The following is a 9,426-nucleotide window of genomic DNA, read 5'->3' on the forward strand; positions in this document are numbered from 1 at the left end:
TATGCCATCATGCCCAGCTAATTTTTTTTAAGTAGAGGTGGGCTCTCACTATGTTGCCCAGGCTGGTCAGGAAGCCCTGGGCTCAAGCGATCCATCTTGGCCTCCCAAATTGTTGGGATTATGGGCATGACCCACCGTGCAGACAGAGCCTTTCACTGCATAAGAAATCACTTTGGCCAGGCATAGTGGCTTATGTCTATAATCCCACTGCTTTGGAGGACCAAGGCAGATGGACTGCTTGAGCCCAGGAGTTTGAGACCAGCCTGAGCAACATGGCAAAACCTCGCCTCTACAAAAAATACAAAAAGTAGTCAGTGTCATGGCATGTACCTGCAGTGCAACCTATTTGGGAGGCTGAAGTGGGAGAATTGCTTGAGCCCAAGAGATTGAGGCTTCAGTAAGCTGAGATCATGCCATGCACTCCATTGTGGGTGACAGAGCAAGACCCTGTCTCAAAACAACCCTCAAAATTTAGCAGCTTAAAACAACAATCATCTCCTACAATTCCGATAACTGAATGAGCTCAGCTGAGCAGTTCTTCATATGATATATGATTTAATTAATCTGAGGGATAAATTAAAAGGTCCAATATGGCTAACTTGTATGGCCGTTAGCTGGCACTATCAGGTGGGATCTCAGCTGGGGTGGTTAGTTGCAGCACCCTGATTCTCCTCCATGTGGCTTGAGCTTTTTTTTAGCTTGGTGGGATTCTAAGCATGACCATCTCAAGAGTGTTCCCAGGGGGAAGGAATTAGAAACTGCTAGTCCTCCTAAGTGCTGGGCTCAGAAGTCCCAGAACAGTTACTCCCTCACATTCCATTGGTCAGAGCAATTGCAGGGCCAGTCCGGATTCAAAGGGGGAAGATATAAGCATGTAGAATGGGGATGTTGTAAACCATCTTTAGAGACTAGTTACCACACCTGTCTGCACAGGTACTTCCCTGCTCTGAAATGCTCCTTTCCTGGCAGACCTTCACTCATACTGCAAGATGCAGCTTATAATTTAGTACCCATGTAGAGCTTTTCCCTGTCATCTCCAGTTCATATAGTCAGTTAGACAAAACTAGATGACGAAATTGTTAGAGTGAGAGTGTCCAGGGAAGGTAACCATGTTGTCACCAGCTCTTTAGTAACTGCAACAGTGAAAGTATTTGCAATTGAACTTGTAAGTGTCTGCTTCTGGTCAGTACTAATTTCACCTAGAGTGCCATACCGTCTGTACTAGAGTTTCAACATGAGGCCTACAACACAGAAGATAGTGAAAATTCAGTGGGGATAATGGAAAAGGAGAAAAAAAAATGTATTTCAAATACTCAGTTTAGGAAGAAAGGACCATATATGAAACACTTAATTAAAAATTTCAGGAAAATTGCTATTTTAGTCTTGAAAGGTTGAAACTTACCTGGAAAAATAATTTTTCCAGCATAGTGCATTTTCTGATTCTAGGAATGCCAGATAAAATATTATGCCATATAATTAACAAGAAAAATGGAAGTTACCTGAGGTGTTTAAGTAAGGAGAGATTTAATACACAAAATTCGATGATGAAGTTGTTAGAAGGGCTGGGGGATCAAAAAGAGGTGGTGTTGCTCAGAAATGAGGAAGTGTAGGAAGCTACTTCTTCCTCTGGAGCCAGCAGTCATCTGCAGAATTTGACTCATACAACAACCCATACTACACATGACTTTAACAGAGTTGTGCTCCTCTGTGCCCCATGCAGCCAGTGCTGCCACTATAAGTATCCAATGTCTAGCTGCTACCCAGGTTCTACAGGAGCCTACTCTTATGACAGTTGGGTATCATACTCTGCTGGTACCACCACTACCTGAGCCAGAAGATTGTTTCCATGTTGTTTAGCTTTTCAATCTCTTGCAAACGCCTACAGTTGACAGAACCCTAACAGGATCCCTTTGAGGTGGTGAAAATGGCTGAATAGAAGCCTTCACCAGTCATCCTCCCCACAGGAACACCAAATTGAACAACTATCCACACAAAAAAAGCACCTTCATAAGAACCAAAAATCAGGTCAGTGGTCACAATACCTGGCTTTACCTTTTTATTACTGAAAGGAACTTAAGAGGGTAGGAAAGACAAAGGGTTCCCTTCTGGCCCATGGTATGTCTAGAAATGTCATCTGGGAGCTAGGGCCTGGAATGGTAGTCTCAGGACTCCTGGTGTCCTATCCTGCTGTGGCTGACTAGACAAAGCCCTCTTTATTCTTAAGCAGAAGGAAGGAGTCTCCCAGAGCTGTGCTGCCTTGGGTTAGGGCAGGCGTGGTGCAAGTATTCTTTTGGCTACTCAACTGGCGTCTTACTGGATTGCATGCCCCTGAAGTTCACTGGCTCCAGGCCCAGTACAGCCTGAGAACTTGCCCAAGAATTGCAGCCCTTGTGGCCTGGACTGAATTGCCAACCCCTCCCCTATCCCGTGTCAGCATCAAGTGACGTAGAGAGAGAATCTGTGAGCTAAGGAGGGGAGAGCACAGTGATTATGGGACTTTGCATTGGAATTGCACAGTCAGATCACAGGAGAAAGTAACGCCAGGCAGAATTCAGCCAGTGCCCACAGAGGGAGCATTTAGATGAAACCTAGTCTAAGGAGAATTGCCCATCCAAGTGGTTGGAACCTGTGTTCTGGCAAGCCTTACCACTGCAAGCTACAGGGCTCTGGGGTTTTAAAAAAACTTGAAAGTCAGTTTAGGCCACAAGGGCTGCAGTTGCTGGGCAAGTCCTCATGCTGTACTGGACTTGGAGCCTGTAGACTTGGGGGTATGCAACCCAGTGAGACACCAGCTGGGCAGCAAAGGAAATGCTTGCACCATCTCTCCCCCAACCCAAGGCATTGCAGCTCTAGGAAAGGCTCCTTTCTTCCACTTGAAAGGAGAGAAAAGAATAATGAGGACTTGGTCTTGCAACTTGGATACCACCTCAGCCACAGAATAGGACACACAGCATATTCCTGAGGTCCCCATTTTAAGCCCTAACTCCCAGGTGACATTTCTAGACACACCATGGACCAGAAAGGAACCCTCTGCTTCGAAGGGAGGGGCCCAGTCGTGGCAGAATTCATCACCTGCTAAGAAGCCTTTGGGCTGTGAAAAATAAGCAGTGGTACCCAGGCAATATTCACCATAGGCCTCGAATGAGACTCGGGGACATGCTGACCTTAGATGTGAGCCAGCACATTCTCTGCTGTGGTAGCTACAGGGAAGAATTCCTGCTTGCGAAAAGGAGGTGGGAGAATAAAGAGGACTTGGCCTTTCAGCTTTAGATACCAGCTTGGCCAGAGTTGGGTAGAGCACCAAGCAGGCTCTTGGGATCCCCGATTCCAGGCCGTGGCTTGTGGATGGCATTTCTGGACCTGCCCTGGATCAGAGAGGAGTCCACTGCCCTGAAGAGAGGGTCCCAGGCCTGGTAGCATTCACCCCAAGTTGACTGAAGAGCTTTCGGCTTTGAATGAACATTGGAGGTAGCCAGGTGGTATTTACTGTGGGCTTGGGTCAGTAGTGGCCATGGAAAGAGACTCCTCTGGTTGTAGAAAGAGGAGGGAAGAGTGAGAAGGACTTTGGATGCCAGTTCAGCCACAGTAGCATAGAACACCAGGTAGATTCCTAATGTTTAAAAATCCAGGCCTTGGTTCTCAGGTGGCATCTCTGGACCTGCCCAGGACTTGGGGTGGGATGGTGGGGAGAGAACTTGTTGCCCTGAAGGGAAGGATGCAAGCCTGACTTTGCCATTTGCTGACTGTAAGGCCCTAGGACCTTGAGCAAACAGGTGGTAGCTAGGCAGTGTTTATCATGGGCCATGGGCAAGGACCAATGCTGTGTTGGCTGCAGTTCTGACCTAGGACAGTCTCAGTGGTGGTAGTCACAGAGGTGCTTGTGTCACCCCTCCCCCAGCTCCACACAGCTCAGCATAGAGAGAGACCACATTGGTTTGGGAAAAACTGAAGGAAGAGAACAAGAGTCTTTGCCTGGTAATCCAGATAATTCTTCTAGAACTTATCTAAGACCACCATGTTATTGGGCTTAGAGTGCCCCTTAATGCAGATATGGCTGCAGTGACTAAAGACTTAGATCACAACACCCAAGTTTCTTCAAATACCTGGAAAGCCTTCTCAAGAAGAAAGTCAGAAACTAGGGTCTGAAATCAGGGTACAAACAAGTTAAAACTGTGAAGACTACAATAAACTCTCGAATGCCCAAACACTGACAAATAACCACAAGCATCAAGACGCTCCAAGAAAACATGCCCTCATCAGACAAACTAAATAAAGCAGCAGTGACCAGTCACAGAGAGACAGAGATACTGTGATCTTTCAGACAGTTCAAAATAGCTATTTTGAGGAAACTCAACAAAATTTAAAATAACACAGAGAAACAATTCATAATTCTATCAGATAAAGAGGTTGAAATAAAAAGCAAGCAGAAATTCTGGAGTTGAAAAATGTGATTGACATATTGAAGAGTGTATCAGAGTCTTAACAGAAGAATTTATCAAGCAAAAGAATTAGCAAGCTTGAAGACAAGCTATGCCGAGAGGAGACAAAATGAAACAATAAGAAAAAGTGAACCACACCTGAAACATCTAGGTTAGCCCTCAAAAGGACAAATTTAAGAATTATTAGCTTTGACTACCTCAAGACATTTAAAAATGAAACTCTCAATGGTCAGAGATAAAGTGAGAATCCTAAAAGCAGCAAGAGAAAAGAAATATTAATAATATAGAGTGCAGCTCCAATATGTCTCCAGCAGGCTTTTTAGTGTAAACCTAACAGTCCAGGAGAGAGTGATATGACATATTTAAAGTGCTGAAGGAAAAAAAAAAAAACTTTTAGCTGTGCTGGAAACTAGGGACACACAGATGCAAATTACACACCTCAATTCAGTAAATATTTGTTTATTATCTGTCCACTAGGTACGGGGTCTACCAAGGTGAATTAAGGCCAGATTTCTTTCTGTGAGGTCCTCATAATCCAGAAAGAAAGAATGACAAGCAAATGATTATAAGATTATGATAAGTGCATTGATAAATCAAAAGTATAACCACAAGAAAAAAATTGAATGGTAAATTTTTAAAAATTTAGGTGACAAGAAACTTGGAGGTTACTTAAAATTACCCAAGAAGAGACTTCTTGTTTCAACATGGCTGAATAGGAAAAGCTTCAGTCCACAGCCCCCAGCGAGATGAACGCAGAAGTGGGTGATTTCTGCCTTTCCAACTGAGGTACCTGGTTCATCTCACTGGGACTGATTGTACAGCGGGTAACCCACAGAGGGCGAACCGAAGCAGGGTGGGGTGTCGCCTTACCCAGGAAGCTCAAGGGGTCAGGGGATTTCTCTCCCATAGCCAAGGGAAGCTGTGAGAGACTGTACCAGGAAGAATGGTGCATTCCAGCCCAGATACTGCACTTTTCCCACGGTCTTCGCAACCGGCAGACCGGGAGATTCCTTCAGCATTTGCTACACTGTTCTGAATTATTGACATATTTTTCTCTCATTTAATTCAATCTTGAGGACAGGAGCTATGTCTTGATGATCTTTGAGCCTTCTGCTCCTATCACAGTACCCAATGTATCATAGATGTTGTAAATAGTAGTTGAAAGAATCAACATAAAATGGTAGATAAAGGGGCTGAAACATTTTTTCATTAATAATCTTCAGGAAACACATTTAGGAATTGTAGCAAATGTTAGCTGCCTACCCAACAGCCATTCTCCTTTCTCTTTTGTTATCAAAACCCAGGTTTTGTTGCAGCAATGGACCCTATGGCATGATTCTTAATAGACCTAAGTCAGTCATGGCATCCCCCTTCTTTTCCAGTGATCCATGTGGGTTTGGCATGATGAGTCATAGAGGGACGATGTTGAGGCTTCAGGGAGAGATCTTCCCTGATAGGGAGTCACCTTCTCCCTTTTACTCCCTGCTATGTTTACTGTTTTAGAAGGTATATGAAGCATGGAACTGGAGGAGCTGTCCTGTGTCAGCCTGGAATAATCAAAAAGATCAAAAATCCTGTTTTAGGCAACATAGCAAGACCCCATCTCTACAAAAAATTTAAAAACTTAGCCAGGTATGGTAGCACATTCCCGTACTCCTACCTACTTGGGAGGTTGAGGTGGGAGGATCACTTGATCCCAGGAAGCTGAGGCTACGGTGAGTTGTGATCACACTACTGCACTCTCACCTGGGCAACAGAGTGAGGCCCTATCCACCCAAAAAATAAATAAAAATTTAAAAATCCAGTTTTTTTTAAGAGTTTATTCACCAACCTGGACAACATAGCAAGACTCTGTCTCTACCAAAAAAAAACACTGTTTTTAATTAACCAGGTCTGGTGGTATGTACCTCTAGTCCCAGCTACTGGGGAGGCTGAGGTGGGAAGATCGCTTGAGCCCAGGAGGTCAAGGCTGCAATGAATCATGATTGCACCACTGCACACTAGCCTGGGTGACAGAGTAAGACTGTCTTAGAACAACAACAACAACAAAAACAAACAACAACAAAAAAACACCAAGAGTTTATTCAAGGAAAAAGCTGGGAATGGCCATCTGGGAAACAGACTCTAAAGAATAGGGTCAGTGTTATGAAGTTTAAAGTTAAGGTCTTGCTTATAAATGCAGAAAACGAAATTTAGTCGGATTATAACATGTTCACTGCTAAGCTGGTTTATGAATTATAACAGTTTGATTAGTTACATTTTGTTTTCCTTACAACTTATTTTACTTCTTAACAGCTTGTCAGCTCCTTTCCAATTTAGACATTGTGAGAGTGATGAAGCCTATTTTATATATTTATTGTGGTTTTATTCATAATTGTGAGAAACTGGAAACAACACAAATGTCCAACAGGAAATGGGTAAGCACAGGAAAGAAGCAGAAAAGCCCAGGAAAAGAAAGGGGCAGGACAAAGGCACTGGGGAGCTTGAGTGTTGTGTATCTTGAGTGTTGTGACAGTTCTATATTTCTGTGTATTTCTCAAAACTAGAATTGTACACCTAAAGAGCAAACTTCTCTGTTTATAAATTATAACATTTTTAACAAAGTTAAAAAAACTTAATGTTTTCTTAAGTATGAGGAAATAAACTACTAATACAAACAATATAAAACAAAATCAATTCAGATCAGCCATCAAACATTAAACATGGAGAAATAATCCAGTTTATCTACTATTGAAAACTGAATGAAAGCAATATAAGTTGCTCTGTCATTCCACTGTATTATTATTTAAGGCCTTCTCAGAAACCATAAAAGATAGCAGCTTTGATTTATAAACTAGCAATACTCTTACCAGCTATCAAAGTAATCAAGAGTCCTGTGATACTGGGATATTTTCTTAATACAGAATATAGAATGTGAATGTGCTTAGAGAAAGATAAGAAGTGAGACAATTGGGTTCTTGTATTAGTTACAGGGAAATACTCTGGCTCCAGTTCTTTAAAATTACACCAAGAGCTGCCAAGATTGAGTAGAAGAGATGAAAACCAATCTGGAGTAAAAGAAAGATTGTCACATGCTAGTGTGACATAAGCATGATTCTAAAAATAATACATACAAAATTCATTTAGCTTATTAGAATTATCTTGTAGGCCACTGATAATTTTTCATCATCATACTGTAAACAGTAGACACCTTTACTATTTTCAGAGTGTCACTGAATCCTCTGCAAGGTGTGTCATCCACACTGCCAGTTAGATTCTACAGTTGCTATAACCTGGATAATCTTTGAGTATAATGACCTATAAAATGAATTGGGAGGGCCATCTGTGGGTCTGCTTTTAAACAGGTACTGTCCTACCCTCTTCTTTCTGAAAGTCCCTTCCATAGAGGATCAGTGTGTACCATTCGTTCAATCAGCTTCTTCCAAAGCATTCATTCTGAGATCACTTGCCACTATTCTTTACATATCAGCACTGCTACACACAGAGACCTGGCATCCAGGTATGAAAGAATGTTTTCTGCTATGTGATGTAAGCCTTGCTCTGGTAAAGTGGTAAAGTCCTGCTGCAACATGGGCTTCAGGTACAAGTTAATATGTCCATGCTGATAGTGACAAATTTGTGAAATAAGATGTTCCAAATAGCCTTAGTTGGTTGGGTCTTTAATCTGGAATCTATTAATACACTCAGAGTTTTAAAAAAATTGGTAGAACAGCCAGTTGTCTTAAATTGATACATTGCCTCCAGGCTAAATTTTAGTTATCCTTTGTCATTCCAAACATTTCTCAAATTTCTCTTTAACTGTCTGAGGTTGAGAAGTAGTTGCCTCTTTCAATTCTACAAGTAGATCCTCAAACTGGTGAACTCTTTATTCCCTTCATTACTTACAAAATGGTCAGTTATTTCTCTCAGCTCATCTCTTTCTTGTCATAGCTTGCCAAATGCAGCCAATAGCAAATAACACACAACATTCTGTTTTCCAGCCTTCCCCCTAAGCTACAAATGTATTAAGTATATGACCTGTCTTCCAAGTTACTGTAGATAACAATTTTACTAAAAGTTTCATTACTACATAGCATGGATTGCTGTCTGAAACTCTGAAAAGAATTTTCTTGCTACCTGCTGTCTCTCTTAAATATTTTATGTTCTTGTTACGGCAACCCACTTTGGATAACTATGTCTACCTTAAGTGACGATGACCTAGATTTTGCGGTAGTAACAACCCTAAATTCTCAGTAGTTCGAAACAATAAAGATTTGTTTGTTCCCTATTGCTATGGTCTGAATATATCCCCCAAAATTTATTGTTGAAACTTAATTGCCAATGTGATAATATTAAGAAGTGGAGGCTGGCTGCTTCAAAGGTAGTCAGTTATCTCAATGTTCGCAGTCAGTTACAGATAGAACTCCTTGTTCTACTTTTTCCTCCCTTCTCACTACTGCAGTTGACTGGTCTTGAAAAAAAAAACAACAACAACAATGTGGAGGCTTTTAGGAGTGATTAAGCTGTGAGGGTAGAGCCCTCATGAATAGGATTAGTGACCTTACAAAACAGGTGCAGGGAGCTGTTCACCCCTTCTGCCATGTGATGATGCATTAAGAGACACCATCTATGAAGTAGAGAGCAAGCGTTCAACAGACATAAAATCTGCAGGTGCTTTGATCTTGGACTTTCCAGCCTCCAGACCTGTGAGAAATACCTTCCTATTATTTTTAAATTACCCAGTCTCAGGTATTTTGTTATAGCAGCCCAAATAGACTAAGGTGCTTATGCAACTTGTCTTCACAATGTGGAGCAGAGCCCCCACAACTACCCCAAATAGACATGTAGTCTACCTCACAGGTGCACTGCAAGATACCTGAGACTTTCTCAGGGCATACATTGCAAGAGGAAAAATCAAACTGCTTTTTCTCTCTACTGACACACTTAACACAGAACACTTCTGTGACCAGATATATGGTGTGATTTCCCCACACATCAGTCAGTTCTG

General features: G+C 42.1%; 1 long non-coding RNA gene across 1 annotated transcript; it reads left to right on the plus strand.

Annotated features, from left to right (window-relative positions):
* Window positions 1-308: 308 nt before the first annotated feature.
* LOC108315019 lies at window positions 309-8,709 on the plus strand. The gene is made up of 2 exons (XR_001829777.2): window positions 309-3,787; window positions 4,049-8,709. It is a non-coding gene; the product is annotated as an uncharacterized LOC108315019 (long non-coding RNA).
* The last annotated feature ends 717 nt before the right edge of the window (window positions 8,710-9,426 follow it).

The sequence above is a fragment of the Cebus imitator genome, unplaced genomic scaffold (assembly GCF_001604975.1).
Source record: "Cebus imitator isolate Cc_AM_T3 unplaced genomic scaffold, Cebus_imitator-1.0 Scaffold166, whole genome shotgun sequence".
Classification (NCBI taxonomy): Eukaryota; Metazoa; Chordata; class Mammalia; order Primates; family Cebidae; genus Cebus; species Cebus imitator.